A 13,286-nucleotide genomic window follows, 5' to 3' on the forward strand; every position below is an offset into this window, starting at 1 on the left:
ATAGGTGTTGACTTAGAGTACCAGCTGCTGACTAGCGTACCAGCCGTCGACTCACGAACAAATGTTGACGGGAGTACCATAAGTAAGATGTGCGATGAATAACAGTACTACTCACCTTTTTTACCCACGTCGGAATAAATGATGAGTGGGATGAGGCACCAGATTTAGCTGGAGCAAGGTTTTCCACTCGCAAACTGCTCCCGAGAGATGCTCCCTCCGATAGGAATTCGGGTGTGTAGCCACCTACGTCTGTCTGACTGATCATGACTGATGCTCTTGGCCGACACCACAGCCAAAACTTCAAATTATCTGTTGGGCGCCCTGCTCTTGCAGGGTGAAAAGTTCATGGAGGAGTGTGTCTCATTCATCATCATGCTATGTTTTTACGTCCTTGCAGGAATCTCTCAACATTCAAGAGAGAGTGAGAGAGAGAAGAAAATGTATTCGCTAGCAAATAGGAATAATTGGTGGGGGAGTTTTCTTCTGATGGAAGGATCTCATTTCAGTAGATGATCTGTTTGTAGATTAGTAATTATGTACACAACACATCCTTCCACGATGCTCTGTTGATCCTCGTTCATCCACACAAACACACTAGTGATGTCTGCTCATCCACACAACACACTAGTGATGCCTGCTCATCCACACAACACACTAGTGATGCCTGCTCATCCACACAACACACTAGTGATGCCTGCTCATCCACACAACACACTAGTGATGCCTGCTCATCCACACAACACACTAGTGATGCCTGCTCATCCACACAACACACTAGTGATGCCTGCTCATCCACACAACACACTAGTGATGCCTGCTCATCCACACAACACACTAGTGATGCCTGCTCATCCACACAACACACTAGTGATGCCTGCTCATCCACACAACACACTAGTGATGTTTGCTCATCCACACAACACACTAGTGATGCCTGCTCATCCACACAACACACTAGTGATGCCTGCTCATCCACACAACACACTAGTGATGCCTGCTCATCCACACAACACACTAGTGATGCCTGCTCATCCACACAACACACTAGTGATGCCTGCTCATCCACACAACACACTAGTGATGCCTGCTCATCCACACAAACACACTAGTGATGTTTGCTCATCCACACAACACACTAGTGATGCCTGCTCATCCACACAACACACTAGTGATGCCTGCTCATCCACACAACACACTAGTGATGCCTGCTCATCCACACAACACATCGTTCAAGTTGCAAACATCTCTGCTCTCACAGCTTCGCTGTCGCCGTTATAAACACAAGCGTGACTGTTTGGTCCCCTCCAGGAAATTTTTGTGTTGAGTAACAGGAGAGTTCTTGAGCGCATATTTGATGATATCGACTCCCCTGTGTGTGGGACTGGTCGTGTTGACACTGTGGTGGCTCTTGTTACTTGTTAACCCAGCTTTACCACCCTCACACCACCCACCTCATACCACCCTCACACCACCCACCTTATACCACCCTCACAACACCCACCTTATACCACCCTCACGCCACCCACCTTATACCACCCTCACACCACCCACCTTATACCACCCTCACACCACCCACCTTATACCACCCTCACACCACCCACCTTATACCACCCTCACACCACCCACCTTATACCACCCTCACACCACCCACCTTATACCACCCTCACACCACCCACCTTATACCACCCTCACACCACCCACCTTATACCACCCTCACGCCACCCACCTTATACCACCCTCACACCACCCACCTTATACCACCCTCACACCACCCACCTTATACCACCCTCACACCACCCACCTTATACCACCCTCACACCACCCACCTTATACCACCCTCACACCACCCACCTTATACCACCCTCACACCACCCACCTTATACCACCCTCACACCACCCACCTTATACCACCCTCACAACACCCACCTCATACCACCCTCACACCACCCACCTTATACCACCCTCACACCACCCACCTTATACCACCCTCACACCACCCACCTTATACCACCCTCACAACACCCACCTCATACCACCCTCACACCACCCACCTTATACCACCCTCACACCACCCACCTTATACCACCCTCACACCACCCACCTTATACCACCCTCACAACACCCACCTCATACCACCCTCACACCACCCACCTTATACCACCCTCACACCACCCACCTTATACCACCCTCACACCACCCACCTTATACCACCCTCACAACACCCACCTCATACCACCCTCACACCACCCACCTTATACCACCCTCACACCACCCACCTTATACCACCCTCACACCACCCACCTTATACCACCCTCACAACACCCACCTCATACCACCCTCACACCACCCACCTTATACCACCCTCACACCACCCACCTTATACCACCCTCACACCACCCACCTTATACCACCCTCACAACACCCACCTCATACCACCCTCACACCACCCACCTTATACCACCCTCACACCACCCACCTTATACCACCCTCACACCACCCACCTTATACCACCCTCACAACACCCACCTCATACCACCCTCACACCACCCACCTTATACCACCCTCACACCACCCACCTTATACCACCCTCACACCACCCACCTTATACCACCCTCACACCACCCACCTTATACCACCCTCACACCACCCACCTTATACCACCCTCACGCCACCCACCTCATACCACCCTCACACCACCCACCTTATACCACCCTCACACCACCCACCTTATACCACCCTCACACCACCCACCTTATACCACCCTCACACCACCCACCTTATACCACCCTCACACCACCCACCTTATACCACCCTCACACCACCCACCTTATACCACCCTCACACCACCCACCTTATACCACCCTCACAACACCCACCTCATACCACCCTCACACCACCCACCTTATACCACCCTCACACCACCCACCTTATACCACCCTCACAACACCCACCTCATACCACCCTCACACCACCCACCTTATACCACCCTCACAACACCCACCTCATACCACCCTCACGCCACCCACCTCATACCACCCTCACGCCACCCACCTCATACCACCCTCACGCCACCCACCTCATACCACCCTCACACCACCCACCTCATACCACCCTCACGCCACCCACCTCATACCACCCTCACGCCACCCACCTCATACCACCCTCACGCCACCCACCTCATACCACCCTCACGCCACCCACCTCATACCACCTTCACACCACCCACCTCACACCACCCACCTCATACCACCCTCACACCACCCACCTCATACCACCATCACACCACACCCACTTCATACCACCCTCACACCATCCACCTCATACCACCCTCACACCACACCCACTTCATACCACCCTCACACCACCCACCTCATACCACCCTTACACCACCCACCTTATACCACCCTCACACCACACCCACTTCATACCACCCTTACACCACCCACCTCATACCACCCTCACACCACCCACCTCATACCAACCTCACACCACCCACCTCATACCACCCTCACACCACCCACCTCATACCACCTTCACACCACCCATCTCATACCACCCTCACAACAGTTACCTCATACCACCCTCACACCACCCACTTCATACCACCCTCACACCACCCACTTCATATCACCCTCACACCACCCACCTCATACCACTCTCACGCCACCCACTTCATAAAACCCTCACACCACTCACCTCATACAACCCTCACACCACTCACCTCATACCACCCTCACACCACCCACCTCATACCACCCTCACGCCGCCCACCTCATACCACCCTCACACCACCCACCTCATACCACCCTCACACCACACCCACTTCATACCACCCTCACACCACCCACCTCATACCACCCTCACACCACCCACCTCATACCACCCTCACACCACACCGACTTCATACCACCCTCACACCACCCACCTTATACCACCCACACACCACCCACCTCATACCACCCTCAAACCACACCCACTTCATACCACCCTCACACCACCCACCTCATACCACCCTCACACCACCCACCTCATACCAACCTCACACCACCCACCTCATACCACCCTCACACCACCCACCTCATACCACCTTCACACCACCCATCTTATACCACCCTCACACCAGTCACCTCATACCACCCTCACACCACCCACTTCATACCACCCTCACACCACCCACTTCATACCACCCTCACACCCACCTCATACCACTCTCACGCCACCCACTTCATAAAACCATCACACCACTCACCTCATACCACCCTCACACCACCCACCTCATACCACCCTCACGCCGCCCACCTCATACCACCCTCACACCACCCACCTCATACCACCCCCACACCACCCACCTCATACTACCCTCACTCCACCCACCTCATACCACCCTCACACCACCCACCTCATTCCATCCTCACGCCACCCACCTCATACCACTCTCACACCACCCACTGGCTACCACCCTACGTCACCTACTGCCCATCACCTTCTTACCACCCACCGCCCACCGCCCTAACGTCACCCAGAGCCAACCACTCTGACACCACTCACCACCCTCACACCGCCCACCACCCTCACACCACCCACCGCTCACCACCCCTCACACCACCCACCACCTTAACATCACCCATCGTCTACCACCCACCACCCTCATACCTCCCACTACCCTTATACCACCCACCACACTCGTACCACCCACCACCCTCATACCTGCCACCGCCCACCGCCCACCACCCTAACATCACCCCCACCCACCATTCTCTTTCCACCCACCACCCTCACACCACCCATAACCCTCCCACCACCCTCACACCACCCTCACACCTCCCACCACCCTCATACTACCCACCATCCTTATACCTTCCACCACCCTCATACTACCCACCACCTTCGTACCACCCACCACCCTAACATCACCCCCACCCACCATTCTCACTCCACTCACCACCCTCACACCGCCCACCACCCTCACACCTCCCACCATCCTAACACCCACCACCCTAACACCCACCACCCTAACACCCACCACCCTAACATCACCCACCGCCCACCACCCTCAACTGGAGGAGGAAGTACAGGTAAGTACAACTGGAGAAGGAAGTACAGGTAAGTACAACTGGAGAAGGAAGTACAGGTAAGTACAACTGGAGAAGGAAGTACAGGTAAGTACAACTGGAGGAGGAAGTACAGGTAAGTACAACTGGAGAAGGAAGTACAGGTAAGTACAACTGGAGAAGGAAGTACAGGTAAGTACAACTGGAGGAGGAAGTACAGGTAAGTACAACTGGAGAAGGAAGTACAGGTAAGTACAACTGGAGGAGGAAGTACAGGTAAGTACAACTGGAGAAGGAAGTACAGGTAAGTACAACTGGAGAAGGAAGTACAGGTAAGTACAACTGGAGAAGGAAGTACAGGTAAGTACAACTGGAGGAGGAAGTACAGGTAAGTACAACTGGAGGAGGAAGTACCGGTAAGTACAACTGGAGGAGGAAGTACAGGTAAGTACAACAGGAGAAGGAAGTACAGGTCACACCACCCACCCTCCGCCCAGCACCCTCGTACCTTAACACAAGCCACCACCCTCACTTCACCCACCGCCCTCACTTCACCCACCACCCTCACTTCACCCACCACCCTCACTTCACCCACCACCCTCACTTCACCCACCACCCTCACTTCACCCACCACCCTCACTTCACCCACCACCCTCACTTCACCCACCACCCTCACTTCACCCACCACCCTCATTTCACCCACCACCCTCACTTCACCCACCACCCTCACTTCACCCACCACCCTCACTTCACCCACCACCCTCACTTCACCCAGCAACCTCACTTCACTCACCACCCTCACTTCACCCACCACCCTCACTTCACCCACCACCCTCACTTCACCCACCACCCTCACTTCACCCACCACCCTCACTTCACCCACCACCCTCACTTCACCCACCACCCTCACTTCACCCACCACCCTCACTTCACCCACCACCCTCATTTCACCCACCACCCTCACTTCACCCACCACCCTCACTTCACCCACCACCCTCACTTCACCCACCACCCTCACTTCACCCAGCAACCTCACTTCACACACCACCCTCACTTCAACCACCACCCTCACTTCACCCACCACCCTCACTTCACCCACCACCCTCACTTCACCCAGCAACCTCACTTCACCCACCACCCTTACTTCACCAACCACCCGAACATCACCCACCAACCTCACTTCACCCACCACCCTCACTTCACCCACCACCCTCACTTCACCCACCACCCGAACATCACCCACCAACCTCATACCATCCGCCGCCCACCACCTTAACACCACTCAAAACTCACACCACCCACCATCCCAACTCCCGTCACACTACTCACCACCCACACGCCACCCTCACACCACCCTCCGCCCACCACCATCACACCACACACCACCCTAACATCACTCATCACCCTAACATCACCCACCGCCCCCCACCGCATCACCACCACCACCTCCACAACCACCACCACCTCCACAACCACCACCACCACCACCACCACACCACCACTACACCACCACCACCACACCACCACACCACCACACCACCACACCATCACCACACCACCACCACATCTCCACCATGCCTCCAACACACCACCACTTCACCACCACCACACCTCCACCACACCACCATTTCGCCACCACCACCACCATCACCACACCACTACACCACGATCACCACACCACCACACCATCACCACACCACCACCACACTACCGCACCTCCACCACACCTCCACCACACCACCACTTCACCACCACTTCATTACCACAACCACACCACCACCACACCACCACTTCACCACCACTTCACCACCACAACCACACCACCACCACACCTCCACCACACCACCACTTCACCACCACCACACCACCACTTCACCACCACCACACCACCACTTCACCACCACTTCACCACCACAACCACACCACCACCACACCATTGCACCTCCACCACACCTCCACCACACCTCCACCACACCACCACCACACCACCACTTCACCACCACAACCACACCACCACCATAACCACACCTCCACCACACCACCACTTCACCACCACTTCACCACCACAACCACACCACCACCACACCACCACTTCACCACCACTTCACCACCACAACCACACCTCCACCACACCACCACTTCACCACCACTTCACCACCACAACCACACCACCACCACACCTCCACCACACCACCACCACACCACCACTTCACCACCACTTCACCACCACAACCACACCTCCACCACACCTCCACCACACCACCACCACACCACCACCACACCACCACTTCACCACCACTTCACCACCACAACCACACCACCACTTCACCACCACTTCACCACCACAACCACACCACCACCATCACTAAAACTTCAACATTTCTTCACACTTGTTCAGTTCTCATATTACTCGCCTCCTCAGTTTTAAAACTCTCATGTATTTTCCACTCTTTGGAGCTCCTTTGATATTTCTCTCAGGTGTATCGAGCCCGCAGCCTTAGACTTAAAAATCCATTGATGAACGGAATACAGATTTGCTACATTTTTTTTCTTTTATATAAAAAAACATTTTTTTGAAAATTTTTTTTTGAGTTATTAAGGAAAGTTGTAAAACTGAAGAACCAACACCGATTTAAGACTTGAAATTCATATATTGTAATATACTAATTCTTATTATAACACTTTTAAAAATATGTTATGCTAGGATATATTCTTCAAAAGCCTTTAGCACTTCGTATATACACACACACACATGGAGCATGCAGGGCCAGGAGCTGTGACTCGATCCTTGCAACCACATGTAAGTGAGTACACATACACAAACGGAGTATGCGGAGCCAGGAGCTGTGATGCGATCCCTGCAATCACATATGAGTAAACACACACACACACACACAAACACACACACACACACACACACACACACACACACACACACACACACACACACACACACACACACACACACACACACACACACACACAGGGAAGCGCAGTGGGAGGATGAAAGGGATAGGGCCATTTTTGTCTATGGGTTCCAAGAAGTAGATGGGGAAACTTATGAGGCAAGGAAACAGGAGAAGACAAAAACCATTGAAAACATCATTAAAGCAATAGGAGAGGACGACATGACCCAACTGACAAATTTTCAGAGAATTGGGTGGTTTGCGAGGGGAAAAAATCGTCCAGTCAAAGTGATTTTCAAGGCAGAGTCAGCTCGATACCGGATCCTGCAGGAGAAAGCACTCCTAAGGGACAGTCAGGTGTTCTGGAGTGTGTACCTCGACCAAGACAGAACACAAGAAGAAAGGATGACACTGAAAGAGAGGGTGCAATGCCGCAAGGAGAAATAGGAGGCAAGGAAGGTAGAGAACAGGAGAAATCAGGCCCACGTGGAAGAACAAACACAACCCCCTCCAGTACCACCCACAGAAGGAACACAACCATGGCAATCCCAAAGCAATCAAATGACCTAACCCAAAATCCACTCACTGCACTCTATGTCCCCATCCCCCTCTGCATAAACCCCACCCCTACAGTAACCCTCAGTAACCTGTACATCCCCCTGAGCTCAAACCCCACCCCCACAGAAACCCACAGTAACCCAGACAATGTACCCTCTTCCCCCATCCCCCTCACCATAAACCCCACCCTCAAAGTAACCCTCAGCAACTCACACACTGTAGCCTCTTCCCCCATCCCCCTCACCACCACCCCCACCCCCACTGAAACCCCCATAGGCCCTCTGCCCCCACACCCCACACCACAGAACCCACCCCCACGCCAACCCCCTATAGGCCCCTGATCCCCCTAACCCACCTCTCTCCCCAGACCACTCCTCATATAGGAGTGGCACGAAAGAATCAAGGAGTTGTCCCCAGACATCGTAGCGGTTACAGAAACGAAACTCACTGGGATAATAACAGATGCAATCTTCCCACCCGGATATCAGATCCTGAGGAAGGATAGAAGGAGCAGGGGGGGAGGAGGGGCTGCACTACTAATAAAAAACCGGTGGGGTTATCAAGAAATGGAAGGTATGGACGAGATTGGAGAAAGGGATTACATAGTAGGTACAGTTCAGTCAGGGGAACACAAGGTAGTCATTGTAGTTATGTATAACCCACCACAGAACTGCAGGAGGCCAAGACAGGAATATGATGAATGCAACAGAGCAATGGTGGACACTCTAGCTGAGGTGGCAAGAAGGGCCCACTCAAGTAGAGTGAAGTTACTGGTCATGGGCGACTTCAATCACAAGGAGATTGATTGGGAAAACTTGGAGCCACATGGGGGTCCCGAAACATGGAGAACCAAGATGATGGATGTGGTGCTGGCAAATCTCATGCACCAACATGTTAGGGATACTACCAGAGAGAGCGGGGAGGATGAACCAGCAAGGCTGGACCTCGTGTTCACTCTGAGTAGCTCAGACATTGAGTACATTACATATGAAAGGCCCCTTGGAGCTAGTGACCACGCAGTTATGAGCTTTGAATACATCGTGGAGCTAAAAGTGGAGAGGGCAACAGGAGTAGAAAGGGAAAAGCTAAACTATAAGAGGAGGGACTACACAGGAATGAGGACCTTCCTGCAGGAGGTTCAGTGGGAATAGGAGTTGGTAGAAAAATCAGTAAACGAAATGATGGACTTTGTAACAACAAAATGCAAGGAGGCAGAGGAAAGGTTTGTTCCCAAGGGTAACAGAAATAATGGGAAGGACAGAACGAGCCCTTGGTTTACCCGAAGGCGCAGGGAGGCAAAAACTAAGTGCTCTAGAGAATGGAAAAAGTACAGAAGGCAAAGGACTCAGGAGAATAAAGAGATTAATCGACGAGCCAGAAACGAGTATGCACAGATAAGGAGGGAGGTGCAGCGGCAGTATGAAAATGACATACCATAGAAAGTCAAGTTTGACCCGAAACTACTCTACAGCCACATCAGGAGGAAGACAACAGTCAAGGACCAGGTAATCAGGCTGAGGAAAGAAGGTGGGGAGCTCACAAGAAACGACCAGGAGGTACGTGAGGAGCTCAACATGAGATTTCAGGAAGTATTTACAGTGGAGGCTGAAGGGACAACAGGAGGACAAAACAGTGGCGTACAGCAACAAGGGATATACCAACAAGTGTTGGATGAATTACACACAACTGAGGAGGAGGTGGAGAAGCTCCTAAGTGACCTTGATACCTCAAAGGCGGTGGGACCGGGCAACATCTCTCCATGGGTCCTTAGAGAGGGAGCAGGGACACTATGTGTGCCATTAACCAAAATCTACAACACTTCCCTTGAAACTGGGCAACTACCTGAAGTATGGAAGAAGGCAAATGTGGTCCCCATCTTTAAGAAGGGAGACAGAAATGAAGCACTAAATTATAGACCAGTGTCACTGACATGTATAGTATGCAATGTCTTGGAAAAGATTATCAGGAGGAGAGTGGTGGAGCACATGGAGCAGAACAAGATTATAAACGACAGCCAGCAAGGATTCATGGAAGGCAAATCCTTTGTCACAAACCTACTAGAGTTTTATGACAAGGTAACTGAAGTAAGAAATGAGAGGGAGGGGTGGGTTGATTGCATTTTCTTGGACTGCAAGAAGGCCTTCGACACAGTTCCTCACTAGAGATTAGTACAGAAGCTATAGGAACAGGCATGTAAAACAAGAAGGGCACTGCAATGGATTAGAGAATACCTAACAGGGAGGCAACAGCGAGTCATGGTCCGTGATGAGGTATCACAGTGGGCGCCAGTGACGAGCGGGGTCCCACAGGGGTCAGTCCTGGGACCAGTGCTATTCTTGGTATATGTGAACGACATGACGGAAGGGATAGACTCAGAAGTGTCCCTGTTTGCAGATGACGCGAAGTTAATGAGGAGAATTAAATCAGACACGGACCAGACAGGTCTACAAAGAGACCTGGACAGGCTGGATGTGTGGTACAGAAACTGGCTCCTAGAATTTAACCCCGCCAAATGCAAAGTCATGAAGATCGGAGGAGGGCAAAGAAGACCGCAGACAGAGTATAGGCTAGGTGGCCAAAGGCTGCAAACCTCACTCAAGGAGAAAGACCTAGGAGTGAGTATAATACCGAGTACATCGCCAGAAGCACACATTAACCAGATAACTGCTGCGGCATATGGGCGTTTGGCAAACCTGAGAATAGCGTTCCGGTACCTCAGTAAGGAATCGTTCAGGACTTTATACACTGTGTACGTCAGGCCCATACTGGAGTACGCAGCACCAGTTTGGATCCCACACCTGGTCAAACACGTCAAGAAACTAGAGAAAGTACAAAGGTTTGCAACAAGGTTAGTTCCAGAGCTAAGGGAAATGTCCTATGAAGAAAGGTTAAGGGAAATCGGTCTGACAACACTGGAGGACAGGAGGGTCAGGGGAGACATGATAACGACATACAAAATACTGTGTGGAATAGACAAGGTAGACAGAGACAGGATGTTCCAGAGATGGGACACAGAAACAAGGGGTCACAATTGGAAGCTGAAGACTCAGATGAATCAAAGGGATGTTAGGAAGTATTTCTTCAGTCATAGAGTAGTTAGGAAGTGGAATAGTCTGGCAAGCGATGTAGTGGAGGCAGGAACTATACATAGTTTTAAGACGAGGTATGATAAAGCTCATGGAGCAGGGGGAGAGAGGACCTAGTAGCGGTCGATGAAGAGGCGGGGCCAGGAGCTGAGTCTCGACCCCTGCAACCACAATTAGGTGAGTAATTAGGTGAGTACACACACACGCACACACACACACACACACACACACACACACACACACCTCCCCCACACACGAAGTGATGTAGTGGAGGCAGGATTCATACATAGCTTTAAGAAGAGGTACGATAAAGCTCATGGAGCAGGGAGAGTGGCCTAGTAAAGACCAGTGAAGAAGCGGGGCCAGGAACTGTGATGCGATCCCTGCAACCGTATGTGAGTACTCACACACACACATGCACTAGAAAACTTCATATATCAACAGGTTAGGGACACTACCAGATAAAGAGGTGAGGATGAACCATCAACACTGGACCTAGTGTTCATCTTGAGTAGTTCAGACATCGACGACATCACATACGATAGGTCCCTCAGAGCTAGTGATCACCTGGTTCTGAGCCTTCAATACACAGTTGAATTACAAGTGGAGAGGGTAACAGGAGTAGGATGGGAGAAACCAAACTACAAAAAGGGGACGACATAGGCATGAGAAATTTCCTGCAAGAGGTTCGGTGGGAAAGAGAATTGGTAGGAAAATCAGCAAAGGAAATGATGGACTATGTGGCAACGAAATGCAAGAAGGCAGAGAAGTTTTTTCCTAAGGGCAACAGTAATAATTAGACCAGAACGAGCCCTTGGTTTACCCAAAGGTATAGGGATGCAAAAATTAAGTGCACTAGAGAATGGAAAAAGTACAGAAGACAAAGGACCCATGGAAGTAAAGAGATTAGTTGAAACAGAAACAAGTATGCACAGATAAGATGGGAGGCTCAGCGACAATACGAAAACGACATAGCATCGAAAATAAAGTCTGACCCAAAGCTCTTGTATAGCCACATCAGGAGGAAAACAAGTCAAGGATCAGGTAATCAAGTTGAGGGAGGGTGGTGGGGAGTTCACAACAAAAGACCAAGAAGTATGTGAGGAGCTAAACATGAATTTTAAAAAAAGTATTTACAGTGGAGACAGAAAGGGCTCTGGGAAGTCAGAAAAGAGGGATACACCGACTAGGGATGCACCAACAAGGGATACACCAACAAGTGCTGGATGAAATACACACAACCGAGGAGGTGAAGAAGCTGTTACGTGAAATCGATACCTCAAAGTCGGTGGGACCTGACATCTCTCCGTGAGTCCTTAGAGAGGGAGCAGAGATGCTGTGTGTGCCATTAACAACAGTCTTCAACGCATCCATTGAAACTGGGCAACTACCTGAGGTATTGGAGATGGCAAATGTAGTTCCAGTTTTTAAGAAAGGAGACAGACACGATGCATTAAACTACAGACCAGTGTCAATGACGTCTATAATATGCAAAGTCATGGAGAAGGTCATCAGGAGGAAAGTGGTGGAACACCTAGAAACGAGCAAGCTTATAATGACAAGGTAACTGAAGTAAGACACGAGAGAGAGGGGTGGATAGATTGTATTTTCTTGGACTGCAAGAAAGCCTTCGACACAGTTCCTCACAAGAGATTAGTGCAAAAGCTAGAGGATCAGGCACGCCG

The 13,286-nt window shown here is 51.3% G+C and overlaps 1 protein-coding gene across 1 annotated transcript in view; it reads right to left on the reverse strand.

Annotated features, from left to right (window-relative positions):
* The window catches only part of LOC128698411 (lachesin-like), a 258,942-nt gene that overhangs the window by 229,542 nt on the left and 16,114 nt on the right, over nt 1-13,286 (reverse strand). The gene's annotated exons all lie outside the window — the stretch shown is intronic.

This window comes from Cherax quadricarinatus, chromosome 14 (assembly GCF_038502225.1).
Source record: "Cherax quadricarinatus isolate ZL_2023a chromosome 14, ASM3850222v1, whole genome shotgun sequence".
Taxonomy (NCBI): Eukaryota; Metazoa; Arthropoda; class Malacostraca; order Decapoda; family Parastacidae; genus Cherax; species Cherax quadricarinatus.